The sequence below is a fragment of the Carassius auratus genome, chromosome 16, assembly GCF_003368295.1.
Source record: "Carassius auratus strain Wakin chromosome 16, ASM336829v1, whole genome shotgun sequence".
Classification (NCBI taxonomy): Eukaryota; Metazoa; Chordata; class Actinopteri; order Cypriniformes; family Cyprinidae; genus Carassius; species Carassius auratus.
In genome coordinates this window covers 13283823-13298924 of record NC_039258.1, presented here as the reverse complement: position 1 = coordinate 13298924, position 15102 = coordinate 13283823, and the positions used below count along the sequence as shown (strand labels likewise).

Genomic DNA, 15102 nt, shown 5'->3' with positions numbered 1-15102 from the left:
CAAAAGACATTTTTATACATGAAGCTTATTTAAAATATGATGAGGGTGCAAATGAAGATTTAATGACCAAAATTTCAGAAAGATTCTAATGAATCACATTTAATCCAAGTCTTCTGAATGAACACACTGTACATGATAAACAGATTTAATGGGATGAAAAATCTCAAGGTTTCATTAAAAATGTTGTCATTTGTGTATTGAAGATAAATTAATGTTTGGAAATTGGAATTAATGTAGAAGTGAAACATCATTACAAAGAAGAACATTATAGCAAAAGATATAAGCTAAAACAGATGAGAAAAAAATAAGTAATCAAAACTGATGTTAATATTGTGTATACAGTATTGTTCCAGTGATTGTATTGTTGCTAGACTGGTAAGATAATAACAATTCAAATCGTTATTTTTATTTTTTATTTTTAAACTAGTGGGAGCAGGACACTATAGTTAATTTATGTTAGTGAGGTGAGCAAAATAAAGTAAACTGTGACATTATATGCAACAAATCTTCATATAGTGGACTACAAGTAAAAATATTCAGACTCTTTCACCTGACCATGTTTTGCTTATGCGTTTTATTCTTTAATTGCTAATGTGACCTTTTTACACCACAGACTGAACAAAATTAAGCATTGCTTAGTAATTGGTGGACCTAAATTGGTATTATCTAATTGTGCACTTAAATTTAAAAGCTGACAGCTATTAAACCTACGGTGTAATTCATTTGTGAGACAGTCTAAAAGAAGGATGGAATTATCAAGATGAATTTGTTGAACTCTGAGTTCTTGTCATATTTTATCACCATTTTCTAACCTACAGCAAATAAACTGTGATAATGTGAGAAATGCTGAAGGTGTCTGAATAAATTTTGGTTTGACTGCATACATGATAACTGTTCATCCCGTCATGGTTATTGTGATAATGACCATATGACTATCTATTAAAGGGGTCATATGATGCGATTTCAAGTTTTCCTTTCACTTCGGAGTGTTGCAAGCTGTCTGCAAGTAAGATCACTAAAGTTGCAAAGATTAAAGTCTCAACACCAAAGAGATATTCTCTATAAAAGTAAATACTCATCCAAGCTCTCCTAAAATGGCAGAGAGCAACATTCGTTCATTTTTTTTTTAAAACAAACCAAATGTAAAGCAAGCATGAACTACAATTTTCCCAAATCCTTTAAATGTCCATGCAAAAACATGCAAAAACATACTATATTGCCATTAGACGAAATCTATACACACCATCTATACTGGACCCGACAGTTGTCCACATCAGCTAAAGTCTGTCATGAAAAGTGACCATTGAAAATCATTTGAAATGTGCGTCAGCACTTCATAAATAGTACGCAGCAGCAGTTTACTGCGGCTGTGCCACATCCAGTGTAGACAGCATCACTGATTATAATAAGTTCTATACACTGATCTATGTGAATCTCTGTTATAGATCAGTGGTTCTATAGTATATTGTCACGCCGTCCCTCTTGCGTCCGGTGTAGACACGGTGTTAGGAATCATTATATAAGTTTTCCGTGCCTTGTAAGGATTCACACTTTGGGCACACCCCCGCCGATGTCTCCGTCCATCGTGATGTTCCACGGTAGACATTGTCCGAGGCTAAATTTGTAGACGTCGCCCAACTCTAGTCTAGTTACTAAAATGTATACGGCCAAAAAATCCTGAATTCCTGATTGCAATAAAAATTTGTGTGACCACAGTATAGCAGACTTACTTATATATGTTAGCACTCTTTACCACTATATACCCAATGTCTTAGTAAGATGATATTTAAAAGCTTTGTTTTATGATCTAAGCAAAGATTTGATCGTGTTGATAATTCAGACACCTTAGAAATATAATACAGTAGGCTTAATAGCTTTGTGTGAGAAACGGACCTAAACTGACCTAAATTTAAGTTTTAAATCAAAAAGATAATGCTCCTTCTGGGATATTAATCCAGTAACAATGGTTAATGAGTCAGTAAGCTTATCTTTAAAACTAGACCAGTACAATTCATAAAAAAATAAAATAAAAAAAAATAAAAAAAAACTTGATCTTCCAATTTACCCGAGTGTGCTGATTCGCAAAGCGTTTTGGGGTCAAAACGAACTGGAGAAGTCTTTAAAATCTTAAAACAGAGCAGCAAACTAACTTCAGTGTTGGTCAGCACATTGTTATGTTTATTCTAGAACACAGACATGAAGCTTAGACAATAAGTCCCTCAGACATGGCAATGTGGCAATCTGTTTGCATCCTGAAAGGCTCTTTACCTTTGGGTTATCCATGATGGGAGTCACTGTAAGGTCACGGTCTGTGTATAAAAGGGATTTAATGCAGGCGTTCATGTCACTCTGCTCCTCCACCTTAACACTGGATTCCTATCGAGCATACAACAAAATACTCCTTTCATCCATTTAACACTGGTGTTATAACTTCAGCAAAAACTGTACCACTGTGAACAATCATTTCAGAGCAAGTTTATCCAATCCTGACCCCTGACTGTTGCAATGTTTAATACGAAAACAAACGCATCTTATGAAACCAAATATATTTTTTTTTTCATATAAAAAAAAAAAAACACTCAGTTTGGCACCCTTTAATATGCCAATTTATGTAAATTAAATGAATAACGTTATATTAAATGCACTTGCATGTATTACATACACAACTATACTAAATGAAAACATGGTTATTTATATTTTATTTACACAAGTAATTGTCTGTGTGATGACATTGCAGGATGTTCCAAATAAACATATTTTGTCTAGTGAAGTAAACTTCAACGGATCATGCTCAGAGAATTTAGAGCAGTGAACACTATGTAGGGAACCTGTCAGTGTGTGGATAACAAAGAGGTAGTGGCAAATTGTAATGTTGAATATTTCCGTTAGATGGTGCTGTGGTTTTACAAAAGACATTTGCAACCACGTCCACTAGAAAGCCTGAGGATTAACTAATGGAAAAGCATAAAATAATTAATGGCCCAGAGCTTTCTACTATGACATTTTGTTGGTTTTATATTGGGCTTTTTGGACACACTTGTAGTTTGCAGTATCACAGTAAATCATGTAGAGAGGTCACAAAACAGTTCACAAAAAATTGTTTGTAAGGATTTGAATAAGTACAGTATTTGGCCACTTTCCAGTTGTCAGTGTGATAAAATACACCACTGGTTACTATAAGTACACGTCTATTTTGTTAAAAGTCATTGCAAATTTGTCTCAGAATAGTAGGTTTTGATTAAAGCTAGAATCGTGGTTCAGATGCCACTTGGTTTGATACTTTGTTATAATGGAACAGAAACGATACCATTTTAAGTGAGACTTAAGGGTCCAAATACATTTTTCGGATGACTGTATGTCTTTGTTTTTCGAACTAATTTGAATTTCAGAGCCTTTGTCTTCTGTCTGTCGAGCCGTATTGCTTGTTCTGGGAGTTGGTCTTGAGCGGTTTAAAAAGAGATACAAAAACTACTGAAATACACTGGAATATCCTCATGCTAGCATTGAACACCCCTCGTGACCTATCACATGACCAAAAGTCTACATTTAACTGAATTTGTTTCTCATGATTTTAAAACTTTGATCAAAATGCTTGGAGACAAATAAAAACTGCGCCTACATATACATTTCTTTACAAAACTAACATTTCACCCATTTTAATGGGTGAGTTGGAAAAAAAGCCAACAATTGTCCAGCATACATATAAATATTTATCTTTTTAAATAGATTAATGTATTTAGTTTTTTTGTTTGTTTGTTTTTTTATAATTTTTATTTGTTTAACATTGTTTTAACATGATTACCATACTGCAGATTTTACTATTCCTGTAAAGTGTAGAAATCAACAATTATTATTTGTGAGATAGGGAGAGAGGGGGAGAGAGAGAGAGGAAGAGTAGGTGTCCAAATGTTTGACTCGCAGTTTACATTAAGGAGAAAAAAAAAGAAAACAACCTTAAATTAGTTCTTCAGATTTTACTTAATTTGAATCTTCTCAAACATATCCGAAGAACACATGTCCAAAGAATCCATATCCACATTAAAGTGCTCAAATGAGTCTGGGATCAAATATATATTAATATAAATTAAGATATGTGAGAGTGAGCTGAGGTACCTGAGGAGGAAAATGTCCAGTGCAGACTTTGGTCTTAACTCTATGACGTTATCTAGGATACAAAAACATCACAAAAAAAGGTCTGAAAGAGGAATCATGAAAGTAACATGCTCCTAAAACAAAAAAAGGAAGTTTTGTAAAATCTAGAATAACAAATCAAGACCTAATTCCATCTGTATGGCAGCCTATTTAATAGGCATGTTTTTTTTTTTTTTTTTTTTTGTCTAAGGTATTTGTTAAAGCTGGTAAAAGCTGTAAAGCAGGAAGTTTAAAAGCCTGCTTTTTTTTGTTTGTTTGTTTTTTGCCTAAATAGTAGTTCTTCTGAATGAAGCCCTTTTTGACAGATTAGGTTTTAACATGAAGTACAGTACACAAGTGTATCAGTTGATTCACAGTTACATAAGCTCACTCTTCAGTCATATATTCCCCACTGATAATATGAAATGGAGGTATTAACGAGCAGCAATCTAATCCCTGAATGTACGGATGTGTGCGTGTGATTTAATACTGAACATACATATAATTTGTACAGCAAGGCAAACTGAAAATGAGTACACAGGCTCACACATATGTACGTGCTTGGCGACAACACATGCACAGACAATACGCAGAAAATCCACAGGCCCTTTGAGGGCACATGAAGTGTAGTGGGGCATGACGTGCTGACTCTCAGGTCTCCTGCATTACCTAATGTGAAAGGCTTCCTGAGGTTTGGGCTGGCAGGGTCAGCAGGTGCTGTCTGGGCTTCCTCGGCTGTCTGAGAAGACACAGAGGCCAAATGCAGGCTAAAAAACAAACAATAAATTCGAGAAGACACTAGACACAATCATAGTAAACAGCGCATCTTGATATAAGCATATGGGTCACAATTTCACCCCACAATGAAAAGAAAAGAAATAAAAATGTATTTTTCATACAACTGTAAAAACTGTTTCATACAACTGTAAAAAATGTCACAACTGTGAAAGTTGTGACATTTGCCAAGTATGTTAACCCATACTCAGAATTGGTGCTCTGCATTTAACCCATCCAAGTGCACAAATACAGCAGTGAGAAGTGAACACACCGTGAACACACACACGGAGCAGAAGGCAACTACAGTATATCCAGCACCCAGGGAGCAACTGGGGGTTCAGTGCCTTGCTCAAGGACACTTCAAGTGAGCAGCAAGTGAGCAGCTGGAAGTGAGCACTGTTCATTTACTCCCTCCCACCTACAACTCCTGCCAGCAACGAGACTCAAACCGCTGATCTTCTGGTAACTCTAACCATTAGGCCACAGCTGCCCCAAGTACAGACTGAACGGATTGTCAACATCCCACCGCTGTATGGCCAGATGAGACGCAAAGGAGGACAGGAGTCACAGCACAGACATTTTCATTCATACACGTTAATGTTGCACGGTTCACCGATACTTCAAAAGTATCGCGATTCTCGGAAATTAAAAACCTCACAATTCCTAAATTTATTAATATCGATACTTCAAAGAATGACTGCGTTCCAGATTTGAATGAGATTTATTTATGTTGGTGTGTGCAACGCACGCTTCCAGTGCCTCCCTATGGACGTCTGTGTTTTTCACCTTATGCAAGCAGCAAAAAAAGCACTACAGCGAGATGCCTGCATTAGTGGCTTTACTAAACTGATTTGGCTTTACTAAAATGTGTGCATAATCGCATTAAATAGTTTAAATAAATTGTTCAGATGAACAAAGCACGAGGTGTAAAGTATGGACTAGTGGTTCGTTTTAGGATGGGAGCACTACAGAAAGATTCCGGACAGAGAATCGTTTTATCAGCTTTATTTTCAAGATCAGGATGCCAATATACAAGTTCTTATAAGTGTGTATGTGGTCTAAACAGAGAGAAAGAAAAAGAAATAATGCAATGGTAAGAATAACTGATTAATAAACAAATAAAAAAAGGAATACTATACTATGCTCATTGTCATCATTCAAACAGTACAGTACATAAATAATAATTTACGTTAATACAGTGCAACAAAATATGTTACTATTATGCCTAATGTCTATACCGCTGCACCTTTAATTGGCTATGCAGCCTGACAAAATATGTTACTATTATGCCTAATGTCTATACCGCTGCACCTTTAATTGGCTATGCAGCCTGACACTGTATCACTATAACACTCGATGCAGGTAGCACCAAATAAACAGTAAATGCACTGCACTGAAACACAGAAGCATATCTCTAAATAACTAACACAAAGTCTAAATCGAAATATAGAGGACTAATTATTGCACACAGGAAACATGTCGCATATTATATCACGCTCTGGCATCATGACTACACTAATTAGTCACGCAGTTCAACAACTAAAACTAGTTCGCATGAACATACATGAATCTCAAAACATTCATCGCAATGCAGTACAAACATGCAACAGTAGTAAAAACTTACTTGCTTTTCATAAAACGCACATAAAAGTAAAGAAAAGGGTCTCAGAGTCTTCTCTCGTCATCCCTAAGCGCGAACAACTGAGCAGCGCGCTACATTCTCTGTCCAGGCGTAGTTCACGTGATGGAGCATTCACGCGCTTAGAAAACTTCAGCGCTAAACAAATAGACTTTCAGACAAGGCCGCCCCCAACTGTCCACATGGCAGTTGAAAGAGTATGAGAAAGTCTATTTGGTGGTCTCTTCCTCGTCCTTGTCCTTCAGAGCTGGGAGCAGGATGAGCAGGGCAACTGGACGAATGTAGGTGCGGTCCTTCACTTGAACACTGATAGTCCGTACACGTCCATCTGCTCCTGGATGAGTCTTGGTAATCCATCCTACAGGCCTATGCCTCCAACGTCTTCTCCTGAGGTCACTGGGATCGTAAACTGCTTGAGGAAGTGACGAGTCGTGACGGCCCATGAAGAGGAGGTTAGGCGTGGCCGGGTGATAACAAGTAGCCTAAGGGTTTCGCATTCATTATGCCCTCGACCTCCACTAGGATTGTCATCAGGACTGGTTCAGGAATAGTCTGGTCTTTAAGGACAACACGAAGTGCAGTCTTGATGGATTTCACTTCCCTCTCCCATGTGCCTCCGAAGTGTGGCGCACTTGGAGGATTGAATCGGAAGGATATCTGCTGTTCAGCAAGTTGCTCTCTCCACTGAGGTGCCATGGCAGCAACGGCTTCACGTAGCTCTCTCTCTCCACGGACAAAGTTGGTACCATTGTCCATGAGGAGTTCGAACGGTCGAGAGATGAATCTTCTCAGTGACAGCAGGAAAGCATCGGTATCAAGGCTTTCTAATAGATCCAGATGCACCGAGCGAGTTGTCATGCATTTGCATTTTTCAGTGCGGCGACTGATCCTCACTTGGAAAGGTCCAAAGCAATCAACTCCGGTTGAATAGAACGGTGGCTTAGTGAGTCGTAGCCGAGCTTGTGGGTAATCTGCCATCTTCGGTACATCGGGTTTTGCTCTCCATCTCCGGCACTCCAGACATGAATGTTGATGCTTTCAAATAGCCTCTCTACCACGGATAATCCAAAACCTGCGTCTGATCTCGGCAAGAACTCGTTCTGGCCCAGGGTGCAGTAGTGACTCATCAAAATCCTTGACGATAAGCTTTGTCACGGGATGGCTTGGGTCCAGAATAACTGGATGGATAGTATCCAGGTCTAGTCCTTCAGCATGCCTTAACCTGCCACCGACTTGGAGTAGCTCCGTGGCTCCTTCATATTCTGGTGACAGAGATGCGAGACGACTGTCTGAAGGAAGAGTACGTCCAGCTTTGAGAGCTCTCAATTCTTCAGCAAAGCAGTCCTCTTGAGCCCTTTGTAACATCAGCTTCTCTGCTTGCAGAAAATCAGCAGCGGGAAAGTGTACTGTAGTATTAGCATCAGCCACCCCGTGAAGGGAGCTAGCAGTTTCCTTAAGAAACTCTTTCCAGTTGGAGAACTTACTGGGGTCTGGAAGTTGTGTTGGCAAGATGCTGGACATAGTTCCCATGAAGGCAGACTTCCTTAACTCTGTGGTGTCTGGTTCTACCTCAGATGAAGGCATGTTGGGCCACTCCCTCTCAGACAAATGGAGGAAATGTGGACCTTTGTTCCAGCGATGATCCTGTACCATTTCTTGCAGAGTGAATCCGCGGGTTATATCATCAGCTGGATTGCTTAGAGTATCAACATACAGCCATTGAACAGGATTGGTCAGGTTCTGGATTTCTGCGACGCATGTTCCAACGAACACTTTGTAACGGCAGGATTCTGATTTGATCCAATGCAGTACAGTTGTGGAGTCTGACCAAAGAGTGATGTGCTCAGGGGGTACTGCAAGCTCTGTCTCGATCACTCTAGCCAGCTGTGCACCTGTAAGCGCGGCACTGAGCTCAAGACGCGGAATAGACATCTGTTTACGGAGCGCGACTCTCGATCTGGCAAACACGAAGGAGACATAGACTCGTTGACTCTCATCTGTCGTCTGCATGTAGGGTACTAACCCATAGGCGCGCTCCGAGGCATCACAAAAAATGTGGATGTGACGGGTTGCACTGGCAGTATCGGCGGTGGCTGGTGCATAGGGACGAGGCAGCTTGAGATGTTGCAAAGTGGGAATTTCCTGCACCCAATTCAACCATTTCTCCAGAAGGTCAGCAGGTTGGATCTTGTCATCCCTGTTGGCCTTCCACATGTCCTGAACCAGCACTTTAAATCATGTTGTGAATGGCACAATGTAGCCCAATGGGTCGTAAAGCTTGGCAAGGACACTGTAGACGTTACGAAGAGTAGCGTCTGAAGATTCAGTATGGCGATGTTTGTAACTCAGGGTGTCATTCAGACAGTCCCAGCAGAGTCCAAGCGTGGGCTCTTGGAGGTTGTCACTGGCCTTGGATAGCCATAGCTCACTGCTAGCCGACTGCGCCTCAAGAGGTAGATGTGCTACAACTTCAGGCATGTTACTAGCCCATTGCCGGATCTCGAAACCTCCCTTGTTCAGAAGTGCTCGCAGATCATTGACTAGAACCTTGGCATACTCAGCTTTACTCACACTGTGAAGGCAATTGGCGACATAGAACGAGTGCTCGATCACATGCATGAGAGGAGAGTCTGGTTGTTCTTGGTCTCTGACATGCTGCTGGAGGGCAAAGACTGCACAACAGGGGCTGCACGTTGGTCTGAATGGTAACACCTCCCATTGGAATATGCGTGGTTCAGATGTCCTCTGCATGTCACGCCACAGGAATTGTAAGAGTGGCTTATCACTGGGCAACAAGCGGATCTGGTGGAACATCGACTTAATATCTCTGCTGATGGCCACAGCATGACATCGAAACCGCATCAGGACTCCAATCATGGTCGGACCGAGCATTGGTCCCGGCAGGAGTTGGTTATTCAGGGACAGACCATTAAAGGAGAAGGAACAGTTGTGGTGCACCATATGATGAGATACGTACAACGACTCTGTGGACTTTGCTGCCTCTTCTATAGAGGTTTCTGCGACATAACCAGACTGAATAAGTTTATCCATCTCATTGCAGTATGAGGCTGCTCGAGCGTTATCCTTGGCCAACCGGCGCTCAGTGCTGCGTAGGTTAGGCATCATGGCATCTTGCTGTGCATGAAGGCGGATGACTGGCTGACGACGCAACAGTGGAGTAGCGTAGCGCTGGGTACCATCCACAGATACACGTTCGTTTGTAAGAGGATGAGTGCCTGTTGGTCTTGCTTGGAACGTGTTGCAGTCTTCTCACTGACATAGGGGACTGTGTCAATGTGCCAAAGACGTTCCACATTCCTGAGGAGTTCAGTATATGAAGAATCGGTGGCGATGTGCAGACAGGAAGACTGGTGAGAAGAGACTGGTATGATGTCAGAAGGACCTTGCAAGGACCAGCCTAGCCTTGTGCAGATGGAAACAGGTCAATTTAGCTCAAAGGGAATCATTTAAGATTTTAAAGGGAATTTGAACAGAATCACTGTTTCACGGCTGAACAATGAGACGCCCTGCGATGCACTGAAGCCGTTTAACATCAAATCTGTGCTGGATACTAATATCCAAACTATAGTGAAAACACTATCAATTAGCACAGTAACAAGATCGGCAGTTTAAGACATTGTAAAACTTGTAAGCACAAAACACAAGATACTTCTCTTTTCAATATGATAAATAGATAGATAGATAAATCTAAGACATATAAACTAATCTAACACATAAACGCACGCACACACACATTCACACAAGTTGCAGGAAGGTCGAAAGTTAGGGAAAGATGAGTTTAAGAGAATGGAAATATGGAATCCCAAGTTCACAGCAATACGTTAAATTGCATAGACATGAACAACCATCAATCACGTAATTAGTGCTCGCATTGAGTTCCTCAATGGGGTTAAAATTATATTAGATACACCAGCACAACAAATATCTGGGAATACGTTGCCTTCGTTTGCTGTGAAAGGGACTCCCGTTGAAAGGGGTATCCCGGTGTCGCTGATTGGCTGGAAGTTCAGTAGTGGCTGAAGTGACGTCTTGGGGAGCCCGTGCTTGGGCGTTGGCTGAAGCTGGAGTTGTGTGGCTGGTTGGAGTTCAAACGCGCAGACGAGGTCGACGTTACAAAACTTAACTCAGAACACGAAACTCTCAAACGGAAAAGAAAAGAAATAAAGTTTGACGAGACTAGGTTGTGTTCCTTCTCATCGTGGCATAGTAGCAGCAGGCAGGCACGCTGGAACCGCGCTCAAAGAACAGTGATGACTACACAGCATGGCTAGAAGCATAGCTAGAGACTAGAAACAGACATGGCTAATAGCAGCAACTAGGGACTAAAAGCCGACAAAAAGCAAAATTTCATGGTGTCAAAAGTATTTAAACTTCCCTGTTGGCCACCTCAAATGTTGCCTTGACCAATCAGATATGGTCTTGGCTCGGGGGTATCATAAATCATTTGTTTATCTTACCAAGCATGTGGTTCCTGCCTCGCAGGGTCTAATTTTGGACATGATTCCTATAACACGATTATGATATATTTTACAAATAAATGATTGTCAGGACAATATCAAGCAAGAAAATTTGATTATATCAATACTAGACATGACTATGTATCCTATAGTTATCAAAAGACATACACAATAAGTGATTATACATGATAGTCAAATGTGTGGGTTACACATAAATGAATATGGAGTTAAGCAATGGAATGATTCATTTATAATTCTTTTTGAGTTCATTCTGGTCCATATATCTGTACGAAAGAAGTTTCTTTGCCATTCTCTGGCAAAGGACTTTCCTGTGAAGACAAAGGTTTAAAGCCCTTCCCCCTTAGGAATTTCAGTCTGGTTCTGCTAGGTGGGGAGGGGGGGGGGGGGTCAATGGGACTTGTGCAGTACTCTCATGGGTTTCCATGTGATGTCCAGTGTTGCATTTCAATTATGAACAACAAATTTGACAATCTCTTCTTCAAATTGAAATTGTAAATAAATGCTCTAGTGGTGTTCATGTTGAAAGCTGTTGTGTGAAGAAGTTGGTTGGTAATCTGCTTGGTTCTTGTGGCACTAGAACTGATTTATGACTTCCTGAGGAATTCAGCTCATGTTTCAATGCACACAGCTCTGATAGACTCTTTGATTTGTCTGGTTCGACTCATTTCTGCTACAAGCGCTAAACAAATAGACTTTCAGACACTAGGTTTTCTTGCATTATTAACATTTTAATTGTTTGGTCAGCAGAGATGTATAGTAACGAAGTAGAACTACTTCACTACTGTACTTGAGTACTAAAAGGCGGTATCTGTACTTTACTGGAGTATTATATTTTTCTCCTACTTCCACTTTTACTTCGGTACATATTTCCGCTGAGTTTAATACTTTTACTCCGATATTTTTTTTATGTGCTGCATCGTTACTCGTTACAATTATAATAATGTTACGAATCATTCCATTACAAACCACTGCCAGAACTGTAGATGGCAGATTTGATGAAGCTGGGACATCATTGAGCGAAACAAGCGATTAAGAAGACTGCGCGTGCTGACTGAACTGCTGTGAAGAGAGAAATGAACACCGAGCCGAGCCAGATAATGACTCGTTCACGAGTCAAGAACCGGTTGCATTCTCGGATGACCAGTAACGTTAGTTCTTTCTGACAGTTCGATTCAATAAACCAGTTGAAGAAAACAGTTCACCGATTCTTTTGCGCTCGATGCAATGGTGTCATTGGCGTTTACTGCACCTGGGCTCATAACATTAACACAGAATCAGTTCAGAATCAATCACCAAAAGAATCAGTTCGGTTCAGACGCTCTGTGTGTCAGTTTGCTTCACGCTAAATCACACATGCGCAGTATCATCAGCTCATCGGTTCACGAATCAGACGCGTCTGACAGAAACGGTTCTTGACTCGTGAACGAGTCATTATCTGGCTCGGCTCGGTGTTCATCTTCAGTTCTCTCTTCACAGCAGTTCAGTCAGTGTACTGTTTGAGTCAATGAATTACTCCGGGATATTGGTTTGTTTTAACTCAGAGGGAGTGTCAGACACATTAAACAAGTTAACAGCTTAATTCATCTGTGGATTAATGCGTATTGGAGACGCGAACTGTTTAAAACGATTCAATTCGATTTGGTGGACTGTTTCAAAAAGATCCGGTTACATCGAATGATTCGTTCGCGAACCAGATATCACAAACTGCTTTGTTTTTAACTGTCTTACAACAGACACGGAAGAGAAGACAATGCTGAATAAAGTCGTAGTTTTTGCTATTTTTGGACCAAAATGTATTTTCAATGCTTCAAAAAATTCTAAATGACCCTCTGATGTCTTACGGGTTTGAAACAACATGAGGGTAAGTTATTAATGACATCATTTTGCAAATTGGGCTAACTAACCCTAGTAACCGTTTTTTGTTTACAAGAAGTTACAGTCAAAGGAATTGTGATTGTCCTTTAGGTTAATCATTTGAAATAGTAAAAACAATATGTTCAAACGTTTGACTAGTTTCTTTAATAGCTACATAACACAATACTTCTACTTTTACTTTCAGTACTTGAGTAGTACATTTTAAAATAGACTACTTGCAATACTTAAGTACAAAAAATTTTGAATACTTTAGTACTTCTACTTAAGTGTGGTGCTTAAAGAGCACTTCAACTTCTACTCAAGTCACTTTTTTGATAGAGCACTTGTACTTTTACTCAAGTATTGGTCTCTAGTACTTTATACATCTCTGTTGGTCAGACAGTTCATATATAATATTCACATTAATCAGGGATTAAACGTGGAGTTATGTTCTGTATGCTAAATATGAAAACGAGCGTATCTGCACAGCACCTATATCTGCGCTTTGTATATGATGATTGCTGATCGAGATTTACATGCTTGGCTCTCTGACCCTGTATACTCATTCATTTCATTCATAAACGAGATGTATCAGATCATTCAACTCGTTCACGAATGAGAAGATCTCTCAATCTCGTTCAGTGAAGGGTGTATGGGTTCTCTACATTCAACAAATCACATGCTCCGTCACATCTTGAGTAACTCTTTGATAGAATGAAACAGTTCACAGAGCTGCCCACGAGCTGCGCACGCACTGCTAATAGCCCCGTGCTCGCATGCTGCTATGGAGGGAGGAACTTCAGTGAACAAGAATACGATTCATTCACCTAAAAGATTCATTCACGGACAAACCATCACTAGTGCAATTTCATATAGCCTATATTAAATATTTGGAATATATATTTTCATACCGTATTTTCCAGACTATAAGTCACACCTGAGTATAAGTCGTATGCTGCTCAGTGTAGGATACAGGAGCACTGAGCAGCATCTCTGGCAGCATAGAGCGCCCTTTCGCAGCTGTAGACGGTAATGTTTTCTCTTGGTTCATTTCTCTCAGTTCATGTCAAGTTAATTTTGATAAATATAAGTCGCACCTGACTGTAAGTCGCAGGACCAGCCAAACTCTGAAAAAAAAAGTGGGACTTATAGTCCAGAAAATACGGTATTTTATTAGGTTCTTTGATAAGGTTACAATACGAAGGTCTAAGTAACAACGTATGTTCCGTGATGTCCCCGATGCACGGGGCAGGTAAAGAAATTTGACTTTATTTGCGGACTCAGATACACAGTTCAGAAACATTGTTTAATATAATCACTGTTCATATTTTTATTCAAAGTTCAGAATCAAGATAAATTTATTACTCTTATGTTTCTTATGATAACTGAGATAATGCTGCTAAATTTATTCTTTCTTCCTGTCATTTTTTATATTTTGATAATTCATATTTTGTTCAAATGTTTAATATTTCTGCTGTTCATACATTCATTTATTAGCGTGTTATATGATTAGAATGTTGTCCCGGTTTTAAAATAAAAATGATATATTTGAGAGTGTATTTTCCCTTTTCAGGAAAAGTATTGAAAAAGTATCGAAATTCGAATTCTTGACTAGGTATCGGTATCGAAACAATAATTTTGGTATCGTGACAACACTAATTCACATTGTTTCTACAAACATTCACGGTTATGAATAGATCTGTCTACAGTAGTAGATATATGCAGTCAGCAGGCGGTTGGTTTAGGTTCCTGTTCGGTATATCAACTTGACTTCTCTAAAATGTAAAAAAGTTATTTGCTGTTGCACTGTACACATACTAATACATTATTATTATTATTTTTTTTTTCTTTCATATGTGATTATATGGGCTCCTTATGTGTCCTTTTGGAGTTTCTAAGTGTCCTTTTTTGGAAAGACATCTAAATTTATCTTGAAAAAAGCTTGCAGAAAATACATTTTTCTTTTAGAATCACCCTTTAATCTTTCGGTTTATTTTGCTGGATATAGCAAATGATGACAAAATAAACATTTGAAACAAGACACATGGTCTACGCTTAAATTTGTGAAGTGTGCGATTAACCACAGAAAAAGGGTGTTATTAATCTGATTAAAAAATGTAATCGATTGACAGCCCTACACAATACACATTATGTGCAAAATATTCCTAATATGGCAAAGATGACTTTTCAGCTGCAGATTTG

At 39.5% G+C, this 15102-nt stretch overlaps 1 protein-coding gene across 4 annotated transcripts in view; it reads right to left on the bottom strand.

Annotated features, from left to right (window-relative positions):
- LOC113116192 (serine/threonine-protein kinase ULK4-like) overlaps positions 1 to 2355 on the bottom strand; it is a 194820-nt gene extending 192465 nt beyond the window's left edge. For 3 of the 4 annotated variants that reach the window (XR_003293986.1, XR_003293988.1, XM_026284177.1), the window contains exon 1: positions 2269 to 2355. The gene's annotated coding sequence lies outside the window, so the exon portion shown is untranslated. The remainder of the gene's footprint in view (positions 1 to 2268) is intronic. The other variant, XR_003293987.1, reaches the window with a different exon arrangement.
- Between the last annotated feature and the right edge of the window lie 12747 nt (positions 2356 to 15102).